The sequence below is a fragment of the Hemitrygon akajei genome, unplaced genomic scaffold (assembly GCF_048418815.1).
Source record: "Hemitrygon akajei unplaced genomic scaffold, sHemAka1.3 Scf000063, whole genome shotgun sequence".
Taxonomy (NCBI): domain Eukaryota; kingdom Metazoa; phylum Chordata; class Chondrichthyes; order Myliobatiformes; family Dasyatidae; genus Hemitrygon; species Hemitrygon akajei.
This window is the reverse complement of record NW_027331949.1, coordinates 2,766,686-2,779,385: the sequence shown is the minus strand read 5'-3', so window position 1 is coordinate 2,779,385 and position 12,700 is coordinate 2,766,686. Positions and strand designations below refer to the sequence as shown.

At 50.3% G+C, this 12,700-nt stretch overlaps 1 protein-coding gene across 2 annotated transcripts in view; it reads left to right on the top strand.

Moving 5' to 3' along the window:
* The window catches only part of LOC140721889 (NACHT, LRR and PYD domains-containing protein 6-like), a 111,764-nt gene that overhangs the window by 36,919 nt on the left and 62,145 nt on the right, over nucleotides 1–12,700 (top strand). The window lies entirely within an intron of this gene.

Below are 12,700 nucleotides of genomic sequence, written 5' to 3'. Positions count from 1 at the left end.
ACTGTCAGGAAAATTCACGAGGGGTGAGGGACAGTAGTTACAGTCGAGACGATTCAGGAGGGGCGAGGGACAGTAGTTACAGTCGAGACGATTCAGGAGGGGCAAGGGACTTGTTACAGTGAGGACGATTCAGGATTGTAGTTACTGTCAGGAAAATTCAGGAGGGGCGAGGGACAGTAGTTACAGTCGAGACGATTCAGGAGGGGCGAGGGACAGTAGTTACAGTCGAGACGATTCAGGAGGGGCGAGGGACTGTTGTTACAGTGAGGACGATTCAGGATAGTAGTTACTGTCAGGAAAATTCAGGAGGGGCGAGGGACAGTAGTTACAGTCGAGACGATTCAGGAGGGGCGAGGGACAGTAGTTACAGTCGAGATGATTCAGGAGGGGCGAGGGACAGTAGTTACAGTCGAGACGATTCAGGAGGGGCGAGGGACAGTAGTTACAGTCGAGACGATTCAGGAGGGGCGAGGGACAGTAGTTACAGTCGAGACGATTCAGGAGGGGCAAGGGACTGTTGTTACAGTGAGGACGATTCAGGATAGTAGTTACTGTCAGGAAAATTCAGGAGGGGCGAGGGACAGTAGTTAGAGTCGAGACGATTCAGGAGGGGTGAGGGACAGTAGTTACAGTCGAAACGATTCAGGAGGGGCGAGGGACAGTAGTTACAGTCGAGACGATTCAGGAGGGGCGAGGGGCAGCAGTTACAGTCGAGACATTCAGGAGGGGTGAGGGACAGTAGTTACAGTCGAGCTGATTCAGGAGGGGCGAGGGACAGTAGTTACAGTCGAGACGATTCAGGAGGGGCGAGGGTCAGTAGTTACAGTCAAGACGATTCAGGAGGGGCAAGGGACTGTTGTTACAGTGAGGACGATTCAGGATAGTAGTTACTGTCAGGAAAGTTCAGGAGGGGCGAGGGACAGTAGTTACAGTCGAGACGATTCAGGAGGGGCAAGGGACTGTTGTTACAGTGAGGACGATTCAGGATAGTAGTTACTGTCAGGAAAATTCAGGAGGGGCGAGGGACAGTAGTTACAGTCGAAATGATTCAGGAGGGGCGAGGGACAGTAGTTACAGTCGAGACGATTCAGGAGGGGCGAAGGACAGTAGTTACAGTCGAGACGATTCAGGAGGGGTGAGGGACAGTAGTTACAGTTGAGACGATTCAGGAGGGGCGAGGGACAGTAGTTACAGTCGAGATGATTCAGTAGGGGCGAGGGACAGTAGTTACAGTCGAGACGATTCAGGAGGGGCGAGGGACAGTAGTTACAGTCGAGACGATTCAGGAGGGGCGAGGGACTGTTGTTACAGTGAGGACGATTCAGGAGGGGCAAGGGACTGTTGTTACAGTGAGGACGATTCAGGATAGTAGTTACTGTCAGGAAAGTTCAGGAGGGGCGAGGGACAGTAGTTACAGTCGAGACGATTCAGGAGGGGCAAGGGACTGTTGTTACAGTGAGGACGATTCAGGATAGTAGTTACTGTCAGGAAAATTCAGGAGGGGCGAGGGACAGTAGTTACAGTCGAAACGATTCAGGAGGGGTGAGGGACAGTAGTTACAGTTGAGACGATTCAGGAGGGGCGAGGGACAGTAGTTACAGTCGAGGTGATTCAGTAGGGGCGAGGGACAGTAGTTACAGTCGAGACGATTCAGGAGGGGCGAGGGACAGTAGTTACAGTCGAGACGATTCAGGAGGGGCGAGGGACTGTTGTTACAGTGAGGACGATTCAGGAGGGGCAAGGGACTGTTGTTACAGTGAGGACGATTCAGGATAGTAGTTACTGTCAAGAAAATTTAGGAGGGGCGAGGGACAGTAGTTACAGTCGAGACGATTCAGGAGGGGCGAATGACAGTAGTTACAGTCGAGACGATTCAGGAGGGGTGAGGGACAGTAGTTGCAGTTGAGACGATTCAGGAGGGGCGAGGGACAGTAGTTACAGTCGAGGTGATTCAGTAGGGGCGAGGGACAGTAGTTACAGTCGAGACGATTCAGGAGGGGCGAGGGACAGTAGTTACAGTCGAGACGATTCAGGAGGGGCGAGGGACTGTTGTTACAGTGAGGACGATTCAGGAGGGGCAAGGGACTGTTGTTACAGTGAGGACGATTCAGGATAGTAGTTACTGTCAAGAAAATTTAGGAGGGGCGAGGGACAGTAGTTACAGTCGAGACGATTCAGGAGGGGCGAGGGACTGTAGTTACAGTCGAGACAATTCAGGAGGGGCGAGGGACAGTAGTTACAGTCGAGACGATTCAGGAGGGGCGAGGGACAGTAGTTACAGTCGAGACGATTCAGGACGGGGCGAGGGACAGTAGTTACAGTCGAGACGATTCAGGAGGGGCAAGGGACTGTTGTTACAGTGAGGACGATTCAGGAGCGGTGAGGGGGAGCAGCTGCAGTCACGATGATTCAGGAAGGGTGAGAACAGTAGGTACAGTCAGGATGATTCAGGAGGGGTGTGGGACATTTCTTAAAGTTTTGGCGATTGAGGAAGGGTGAGGGACAGTTGTTACAGTCGGAATGATTCAGGAAGGTTGATGAACAGTGGTTACATTCAGGATGATTCAGGAGGGCCGAGGTACAGTATTTACTTTCAGGAGAGGTGAGGGACAGTTGTTACAGGCAGGAAGTATAAGGAGTGTTGATGGACAGTAGCTGTACTCAGGACGATTCAGGAGGGGCAAGGGACTGTAGTTACATTCAGGGCGATTCATGAGGGGTGAGGGACAGTAGTTACAGTCAGGAAAATTCAGGAGGGTGACAGACAGTAGGTATTCTCTGGACGATTCAGGAGAGGCAAGGGACAGTACTCATCGTCTGGACGGTTCAGGAGCTGGGGACAGTAGTTACAATCAGGACGATTCAGCAGGGATGAGGAACAGTAGTCACCGTCAGGACACTATAGGAAGGGTGAGAACAGTAGGTACAGTCAGGACGACTCAGGAGGTGTGAGGGATATTTCTTACAGTCATGACGATTCAGGAAGGATGAGGGACAGTTGTTACAGTCTGGATGATTCAGGAAGGGTGATGAACAGTGGTTACATTCAGATTGATTCAGGAGGGCCGAGGGACAGTATTTACTTTCAGGAGGGGTAAGGGACAGTTGTTACAATCGGGACGATTCAGGAGGGGAGAGAGAGAATAACTGCAGTCAGCATGATTCAGGATGGGTGAGGGACAGTAGTTACTGTCAGGATGATTCAGGAGGTGTCGGACAGCAGTTACATGTTAAAGTCAAGACAGTTCAAGAGGGGTGAGGAACAGTAGTTACAGGCTGGATGATTCAGGAGAGGTGAGAACAGCAGGTACAGTGAGGACGATTCAGGATATTAGTGACTGTCAGGAAAACTCAGGAGGGTCGAGAGACAGTAGCTACAGTCTGGATGATTCAGGAGGATCGATGGACAGTCGTTAAAGTCAAGACAGTTCAGGAGGGGTGAGGGACAGTACTCATAGTCTGGACTGTTCAGGAGATGGGGACAGTAATTACAATCAGGATGATTCAGGAAGGGCGAAGGACAGTAGTTACAGTCAGGATGATTTTGGAGGGTTGAAGGACTGTAGTTACAGTCAGGATGATTCATGAGTTAGGAACAGTGGTTACAGTCAAGACAATTCAGACGAGGTTAGGGTCAGTATTTACTTTCAGGAGGGGTGAAGGACAGTTGTTAGAGTCAGGACGATTCAGAAGGTCTGAGGGACAGTTGTTAGAGTCAGGACGATTCAGAAGGTCTGAGGGACAGTACTTACAGTCTGGACGATTCTGGAGGGATGAGGGACTGTAGTTACAGTGAGGACTATTCAGGGCAGTAGTTCCTGTTAAGACAATTCAGGAGGGGTGAGGGACCGTAGTTACAGTCAGGACAATTCTGGAGGGGCAAGGCCCAGTAATTACTTTCAGGAGGGGTGAGGGACAGTTGTTACAGTGGGGACGATTCAGGAGGGGTGAGGGACAATAGTTACAATCAGGATGGTTCAGGAGAGGTGAGGGACAGTAGTTACGGTCAGGATGTTTCAAGAGGGGCGAGTGAATGCAGTTATAGGCAGGTTAATTTGGGGCGAGGCATGGTAGTTACAGTCAGTGGGGACAAATCAGGAAGTGTGATGGACAGGATTTTTACTGTCAGGATTTTTCAGGAGGGGTGAGGGACAGTAGTCACATTGAGGACATTTCAGGAGGGGCGAGGGACAGTAGTTACAGTCAGGACGTTTCAGGAGGGGTGAGAATAGCAGGGACAGGCAGGATGATTCAGGAGGTGTCAGGGACAGTTACAGTGAGGACAATTCTGAATAGTAGATACTGTCAGGCCGATTCAGGAGAGGCGAGGGGCAGTAATTGCACTCGGGATGATTTAGATGCGGCAAGGGACAGTAGTTACTGTCAGGATGTTTCAAGAGGAGTGAGGGACACTAATTACAGGCAGGGCAATTTGGGGTGAAGCAGAGTAGTTACAGGTAGGATGATTGAAGAGGGGCTAGGGATAGTGGTTATAATCAGGAAAATTCAGGAGAGGCGAGGGGCAGTTGTTACAGTCAGGCCAATTCTAGAGGGGTTAGGGACAGTGGTTATAGAAAGGGCAATTCAGCAGGTGTGAGGGTCACTTGTTACTGTCCGGACCACTCAGGAGCGATGCGGGACATTCTCTACAGTCAGGTTGATTCAGGAGGGATGAGGCACAGTAGTTACAGTCAGGACAATTCAGGGCGGCGGACAGTAGCTATGGTCGGGTTCATACAGGAAGGGCGATGAACTGTAGTTAGAGGCAGGAGAATTCGGTGCGAAGGTCTGTAGTTACTGACTGCACGATTCAGGAGGGGCGAGGGACAGTAGTTACTGTCAGGATGATTCAGGAGGGGAGAGGGACAGTAGTTACAGTCAGGATGATTCAGGAGGGGTGATGGACAGTCGTTAAAGTCAAGGCAGTTCAAGAGGGGTGAGGGACAGTAGTTACTGTCAGGAGGGCCAAGGGACAGTAGTATGATTCAAGAGGGGCGAGGGACAGTCGTTAAAGTCAAGTCAATTCAGGAGGGGAGAGGGACAGTAGTTACAGGCAGGAAAAATCAGGAGTGGTGACGGAGAGTAGTTATACTCAAGACGATTCAGGAGGGGCAAAGGGCTGTTGTTACAGTGAGGACGATTCTGGATAGTAGTTACTGTCAGGAAAATTCAGGAGGGGCGAGCGACAGTAGTTACTGTCAGGAAAATTCAGGAGGGGCGAGGGACAGTAGTTACAGTCGAGACGATTCAGGAGGGGCGAGGGACAGTAGTTACAGTCGAAACGATTCAGAAGGGGCGAGGGACAGTAGTTACAGTCGAGACGATTCAGGAGGGGTGAGGGACAGTTGTTACAGTCGGGATGATTCAGGAAGGGTGATGAACAGTGGTTACATTCAGGTTGATTCAGGAGGGCCGAGGGACAGTATTTACTTTCAAGAGAGGTAAGGGACAGTTGTTACAGTCAGGATGACGCAGGAGGGGACAGGGACAGCAGTTACAGTGAGGACGATTCAGGATAGTAGTTACTGTCAGGAAAACTCAGGAGGGTTGATAGACAGTAGCTACAGTCTGGATGATTCAGGAGGGGCGATGGACAGTCGTTAAAGTCAAGACAGTTCAGGAGGGGTGAGGGACAGTAGTTACTATCAGGAAGAATCAGGAGTGGTAATGGAGAGTAGCTATACTTGGACGATTCAGGAGGGGCGAGGGACTGTTGTTACAGTGAGGACGATTCAGGATAGTAGTTACTGTCAGGAAAACGCAGGAGGGTTGATAGACAGTAGCTACAGTCTGGATGATTCAGGAAGGGCGATGGACAGTCGTTAAAATCAAGACAGTTCAGGAGGGGTGAGGGACAGTAGTTACTGTCAGGAAGAATCAGGAGTGGTGATGGAGAGTAGCTATACTCGGACGATTCAGGAGGGGCAAGGGACTGTTGTTACAGTGAGGATGATTCAGGATAGTAGTTACTGTCAGGAAAATTCAGGAGGGGTGAGGGACAGTAGTTACTGTCAGGAAGAATAAGGAGTGGTGATGGAGAGTAGCTATACTCGGACGATTCAGGAGGGGCAAGGGACTGTTGTTACAGTGAGGATGATTCAGGATAGTAGTTACTGTCAGGAAAATTCAGGAGGGGCGATGGACAGTAGTTACAGTCGAGACGATTCAGGAGGGGCGAGGGACAGTAGTTACAGTCGAAACGATTCAGGAGGGGTGAGGGACAGTAGTTACAGTCGAGACGATTCAGGAGGGGTGAGGGACAGTAGTTACAGTCGAGACGATTCAGGAGGGGCGAGGGACAGTAGTTACAGTCGAGACGATTCAGGAGGGGTGAGGGACAGTAGTTACAGTCGAGACGATTCAGGAGGGGCAAGGGACTGTTACAGTGAGGACGATTCAGGATAGCAGTTACTGTCAGGAAAATTCAGGAGGGGCGAGGGACAGTAGTTACAGTCGAGACGATTCAGGAGGGGCGAGGGACAGTAGTTACAGTCGAAACGATTCAGGAGGGGCGAGGGACAGTAGTTACAGTCGAGACGATTCAGGAGGGGCGAGGGACAGTAGTTACAGTCGAGACGATTCAGGAGGGGCGAGGGACAGTAGTTACAGTCGAGACGATTCAGGAGGGGCAAGGGACTGTTGTTACAGTGAGGACGATTCAGGATAGTAGTTACTGTCAGGAAAATTCAGGAGGGGCGAGGGACAGTAGTTACAGTTGAGACGATTCAGGAGGGGCGAGGGACAGTAGTTACAGTTGAGACAATTCAGGAGGGGTGAGGGACAGTAGTTACAGTTGAGACGATTTAGGAGGGGCGAGGGACAGTAGTTACAGTTGAGACGATTCAGGAGGTGCGAGGGACAGTAGTTACAGTCGAGACGATGCAGGAGGGGCGAGGGACTGTTGTTACAGTGAGGACCATTCAAGAGGGGCAAGGGACTGTTGTTACAGTTAGGACGATTCAGGATAGTAGTTACTGTCAGGAAAATTCAGGAGGGGCGAGGGACAGTAGTTACAGTCAGGATGATTCAGGAGGGGCGATGGACAGTCGTTAAAGTCAAGGCAGTTCAAGAGGGGTGAGGGACAGTAGTTACTGTCAGGAGGGCCAAGGGACAGTAGTATGATTCAAGAGGGGCGTGGGACAGTCGTTAAAGTCAAGTCAATTCAGGAGGGGAGAGGGACAGTAGTTACAGGCAGGAAAATTCAGGAGGGGCGAGGGGCAGTAGTTACAGTCGAGACGATTCAGGAGGGGTGAGGGACAGTAGTTACAGTCGAGACGATTCAGGAGGGGCAAGGGACTGTTACAGTGAGGACGATTTAGGATAGCAGTTACTGTCAGGAAAATCCAGGAGGGGCGAGGGACAGTAGTTACAGTCGAGACGATTCAGGAGGGGCGAGGGACAGTAGTTACAGTCGAGACGATTCAGGAGGGGCGAGGGACAGTAGTTACAGTCGAGACGATTCAGGAGGGGCAAGGGACTGTTGTTACAGTGAGGACGATTCAGGATAGTAGTTACTGTCAGGAAAATTCAGGAGGGGCGAGGGACAGTAGTTACAGTTGAGACGATTCAGGAGGGGCGAGGGACAGTAGTTACAGTTGAGACAATTCAGGAGGGGTGAGGGACAGTAGTTACAGTTGAGACGATTCAGGAGGGGCGAGGGACAGTAGTTACAGTTGAGACGATATAGGAGGTGCGAGGGACAGTAGTTACAGTCGAGACGATGCAGGAGGGGCGAGGGACAGTAGTTACAGTCGAGACGATTCAGGAGGGGCAAGGGACTGTTGTTACAGTGAGGACCATTCAAGAGGGGCAAGGGACTGTTGTTACAGTTAGGACGATTCAGGATAGTAGTTACTGTCAGGAAAATTCAGGAGGGGCGAGGGACAGTAGTTACAGTCGAGACGATTCAGGAGGGGCGAGGGACAGTAGTTACAGTCGAGACGATTCAGGAGGGGCAAGGGACTGTTGTTACAGTGAGGACGATTCAGGAGGGGCGAGGGACAGTAGTTACAGTTGAGACGATTCAGGAGGGGAGAGGGACAGTAGTTACAGTCGAGACGATTCAGGAGGGGTGAGGGACAGTGGTTACAGTTGAGACGATTCAGGAGGGGCGAGGGACAGTAGTTACAGTCGAGACGATTCAGGAGGGGCGAGGGACAGTAGTTACAGTCGAGATGATTCAGGAGGGGCAAGGGACTGTTGTTACATTGAGGATGATTCAGGAGGGGCAAGGGACTGTTGTTACAGTGAGGACGATTCAGGAGGGGCGAGGGACAGTAGTTACAGTTGAGACGATTCAGGAGTGGCGAGGGACAGTAGTTACAGTCGAAACGATTCAGGAGGGGCGAGGGACAGTAGTTACAGTCGAAACGATTCAGGAGGGGCGAGGGACAGTAGTTACAGTCGAGACGATTCAGGAGGGGCGAGGGACAGTAGTTACAGTCAAGACGATTCAGGAGGGGCAAGGGACTGTTGTTACAGTGAGGACGATTCAGGAGGGGCGAGGGACAGTAGTTACAGTTGAGACGATTCAGGAGTGGCGAGGGACAGTAGTTACAGTCGAAACAATTCAGGAGGGGCGAGGGACAGTAGTTACAGTCGAAACGATTCAGGAGGGGCGAGGGACAGTAGTTACAGTCGAGACGATTCAGGAGGGGCGAGGGACAGTAGTTACAGTCGAGATGATTCAGGAGGGGCAAGGGACTGTTGTTTCAGTGAGGATGATTCAGGAGGGGCAAGGGACTGTTGTTACAGTGAGGACGATTCAGGATAGTAGTTACTGTCAGGAAAATTCAGGAGGGGCGAGGGACAGTAGTTACAGTCGAGACGATTCAGGAGGGGCGAGGGACAGTAGTTACAGTCGAAACGATTCCGGACGGGGCGAGGGACAGTAGTTACAGTTGAGACGATTTAGGAGGGGCGAGGGACAGTAGTTACAGTTGAGACGATTCAGGAGGTGCGAGGGACAGTAGTTACAGTCGAGACGATGCAGGAGGGGCGAGGGACTGTTGTTACAGTGAGGACCATTCAAGAGGGGCAAGGGACTGTTGTTACAGTTAGGACGATTCAGGATAGTAGTTACTGTCAGGATGATTCAGGAGGGATTAGGGACAGTAGTTACAGTCAGGTTGATTCAGGAGGGGTGAGAACAGCAGGGACAGTCAGGATGATTCAGGAGGTGTCAGGGACAGTTACAGTGAGGAAAATTCAAGATAATATTTATTGTCATGGAAATTCAGGAGGGGCGAGGGACAGGAGTTACAGTTAGGACATTTCAGGAGGGGTGAGGGACAGTCGTTATACTCAGGGCAATTCAGGGCCAACGACAGCAGTTACTCTCAGGACAATTCAGGAGGGGTGAGGGACAGTAGTTACGGTCAGGACAATTCAGGAGGGGTGAGGGACAGTAGTTACGGTCAGGTTGATTCAGGAGGGGTGAGAACAGCAGGGACAGTCAGGATGATTCAGGAGGTGTTAGGGACAGTTACAGTGAGGACAATTCAGGATCATATTTATATTCATGGAAATTCAGGAGGGGCGAGGGACAGGAGTTACAGTTAGGACATTTCAGGAGGGGTGAGGGACAGTAATTACAGTCGGGACACTCCAGGAGAGGTGAGGGACAGTAGTTACAGTTAGGACGCTCCAGGAGAGGTGAGGGACAGTAGTTCGAGTCAGGATGATTGAGGAAGTGTGAGAACTGCAGGTACAGTCAGAATGATTTCATGGTGGATGATTCAGGATATTAGTTACTGTCAGGAAAACTCAGGAGGGGTGAGGGACAGTAGTTTCAGTCTGTGATGATTTTGAAGGTGTGAGGGACAGCAGATAGTGTGAGGACAATTCATTAGGGGGTGAGGGACAGCGGATACTGTCCGGTTGATTCAGGAAGGGCGAGGGACAGTAGTTTCAGTCAGGACGATTCAGGAGCTGTGTGGGGCAATAGTTACAGTGAGGAAAATTCAGCATTGTAGTTACTGTCAGGAAAATTCAGCAGGGGTATGGGACAGTAGAAACAGTCAGTACAATTCAGGATGTCTGAGGAACAGTAGTTACAGGCTGGATGATTCAGGAGGGGTGAGAACAGCAGGTACAGTGAGGACGATTCAGGATATTAGTGACTGTTAGGAAAACTCAGGAGGGTCGAGAGACAGTAGCTACAGTCTGGATGATTCAGGAGGGGCGATGGACAGTCGTTAAAGTCAAGACAGTTCAGGAGGGGTGAGGGACAGTAGTTACTGTCAGGAAGAATCAGGAGTGGTGATGGAGAGTAGCTATAATTGGACGATTCAGGAGGGGCAATGGACTGTTGTTACAGTGAGGATGATTCAGGATGGTAGTTACTGTCAGGAAATTTCAGGAGGGGCGAGTGACAGTACTCATAGTCTGGATGATTCAGGATGTGTGAGAACAGTAGATAAAGTAAGGACAATTCAGTAGGGCCGAGGGACGGCAGTTACAGTTGTGTTAATTTTGGAGGGGTGAGTGACTGTAGTTACAATCAGGATGATTCATGAGGGATGAGGGACAGTAGCTACAGTCTGGATGATTGAGGAGGGTCGAGGGACAGTAATTACAGTTAGGATGATCCAGGAGTGCTGAGAGACTGTAGGGACAGCCAGGACGATTCATTAGTGTTGAGGAGCTGTAGTTACATTCAGGATAAATCAGGAAGCGCGATGGACAGGATTTTTACTGTCAGGATTTTTCAGGAGGGGTGAGGGACAGTAGTCACATTGAGGACGATTCAGGAGTGGTGAGGGACAGCGGATACTATCGGGATGATTCAGAAAGTGCGAGGGACAGTAGTTACTGTCACGATGATTCAGGAGGGATTAGGGACAGTAGTTACAGTCAGGTTGATTCAGGAGGGGTGAGAACAGCAGGGACAGTCAGGATGATTCAGGAGGTGTCAGGGACAGTTACAGTGAGGACAACTCAAGATAGTATTTCTTGAGATGGAAATTCAGGAAGGGCGAGGGACAGGAGTTACAGTTAGGACTTTTCAGGAGTGGTGAGGGACAGTAGTTACAGTCAGTATTATTCAGGAGGGGCGATTGACAGCAATTACACACAGACGATTTAGTGAGACGGACAGTAATTACAGGCAGGGTGATTCAGTAGGGGTGAGCGACAGTCGGTATACTCAGGGCAATTCAGGGCCAACGACAGCAGTTACTCTCAGGGCAATTCAGGAGGGGTTAGGGACAGTAGTTACGGTCAGGACGTTTCAGGAGGGGTGAGAACAGCAGGGACAGTCAGGATGATTCAGGAGGTGTTAGGGACAGTTACAGTGAGGACAATTCAGGATCATATTTATATTCATGGAAATTCAGGAGGGGCGAGGGACAGGAGTTACAGTTAGGACATTTCAGGAGGGGTGAGGGACAGTAGTTACAGTTAGGACATTTCAGGAGTGGTGAGGGACAGTACTTACAGTCAGGATAATTCAGGAGGGGTGATAACAGCAGGGACAGTCAGGATGATTCAGGAGGTGTCAGGGACAGTTACAGTGAGGACAATTCAAGATAATATTTATTGTCATGAAAATTCAGGAAGGGCGAGGTACAGGAGTTACAGTTAGGGTAAACCATGAGGGGTGAAGGACTGTAGTTACAGTCAAGATGATTCTAGCGGGGTGAGGGACAGGAGTTACAGTTCGGACATTTCAGGAGGGGCGAGGGACAGGAGTTACAGTCAGGATGATTCAGGAGGTGTCAGGGACAGTTACAGTGAGGACAATTCAAGATAATATTTATTGTCATGGAAATTCAGGAGGGGCGAGGGACAGGAGTTACAGTTAGGACATTTCAGGAGGGGCGAGGGACAGTAGTTACAGTTAGGACACACCAGGAGAGGTGAGTGACAGTAGTTAGAGTCAGGATGATTGAGGAAGTGTGAGAACTGCAGGTACAGTCAGAATGATTACTGGGAGGATGATTCAGGTTATTAGTTACTGTCAGGAAAACTCAGTAGGGGTGAGGGACAGTATTTACAGTCTGTGATGATTTTGAAGGTGTGAGGGACAGCAGATAGTGTGAGGACAATTCATTAGGGGGTGAAGGACAGCAGATACTGTCCGGTTGATTCAGGAAGGGCGAGGGACAGTAGTTACAATAGTGTTAATTTTGGAGGGGTGAGTGACTGTAGTTACAATCAGGATGATTCATGAGGGGTGAGGGACAGTAGCTACAGTCCGGATGATTGAGGAGGGTCGAGGGACAGTAATTACAGTTAGGATGATCCAGGAGGGCTGAGAGACTGTAGGGACAGCCAGGACGATTCATTTGTTTTGAGGAGCTGTAGTTACATTCAGGATAAATCAGGAAGCGCGATGGACAGGATTTTTACTGTCAGGATTTTTCGGGGGGGGGGGGGTGGTGAGGGACAGTAGTCACATTGAGGACGATTCAGGAGTGGTGAGGGACAGCGGACACTATCGGGATGATTCAGAAAGTGCGAGGGACAATAGTTACTGTCAGGACGATTCAGGAGAGATTACGGACAGTAGTTACTGTCACGATGATTCAGGAGGGATTAGGGACAGTAGTTACAGTCAGGTTGATTCAGGGGGTGAGAACAGCAGGGACAGTCAGGATGGTTCAGGAGGTGTCAGGGACAGTTACAGTGAGGACAATTCAAGATAATATTTCTTGAGATGGAAATTCAGGAGGGGCGAGGGACAGGAGTTACATTTAGG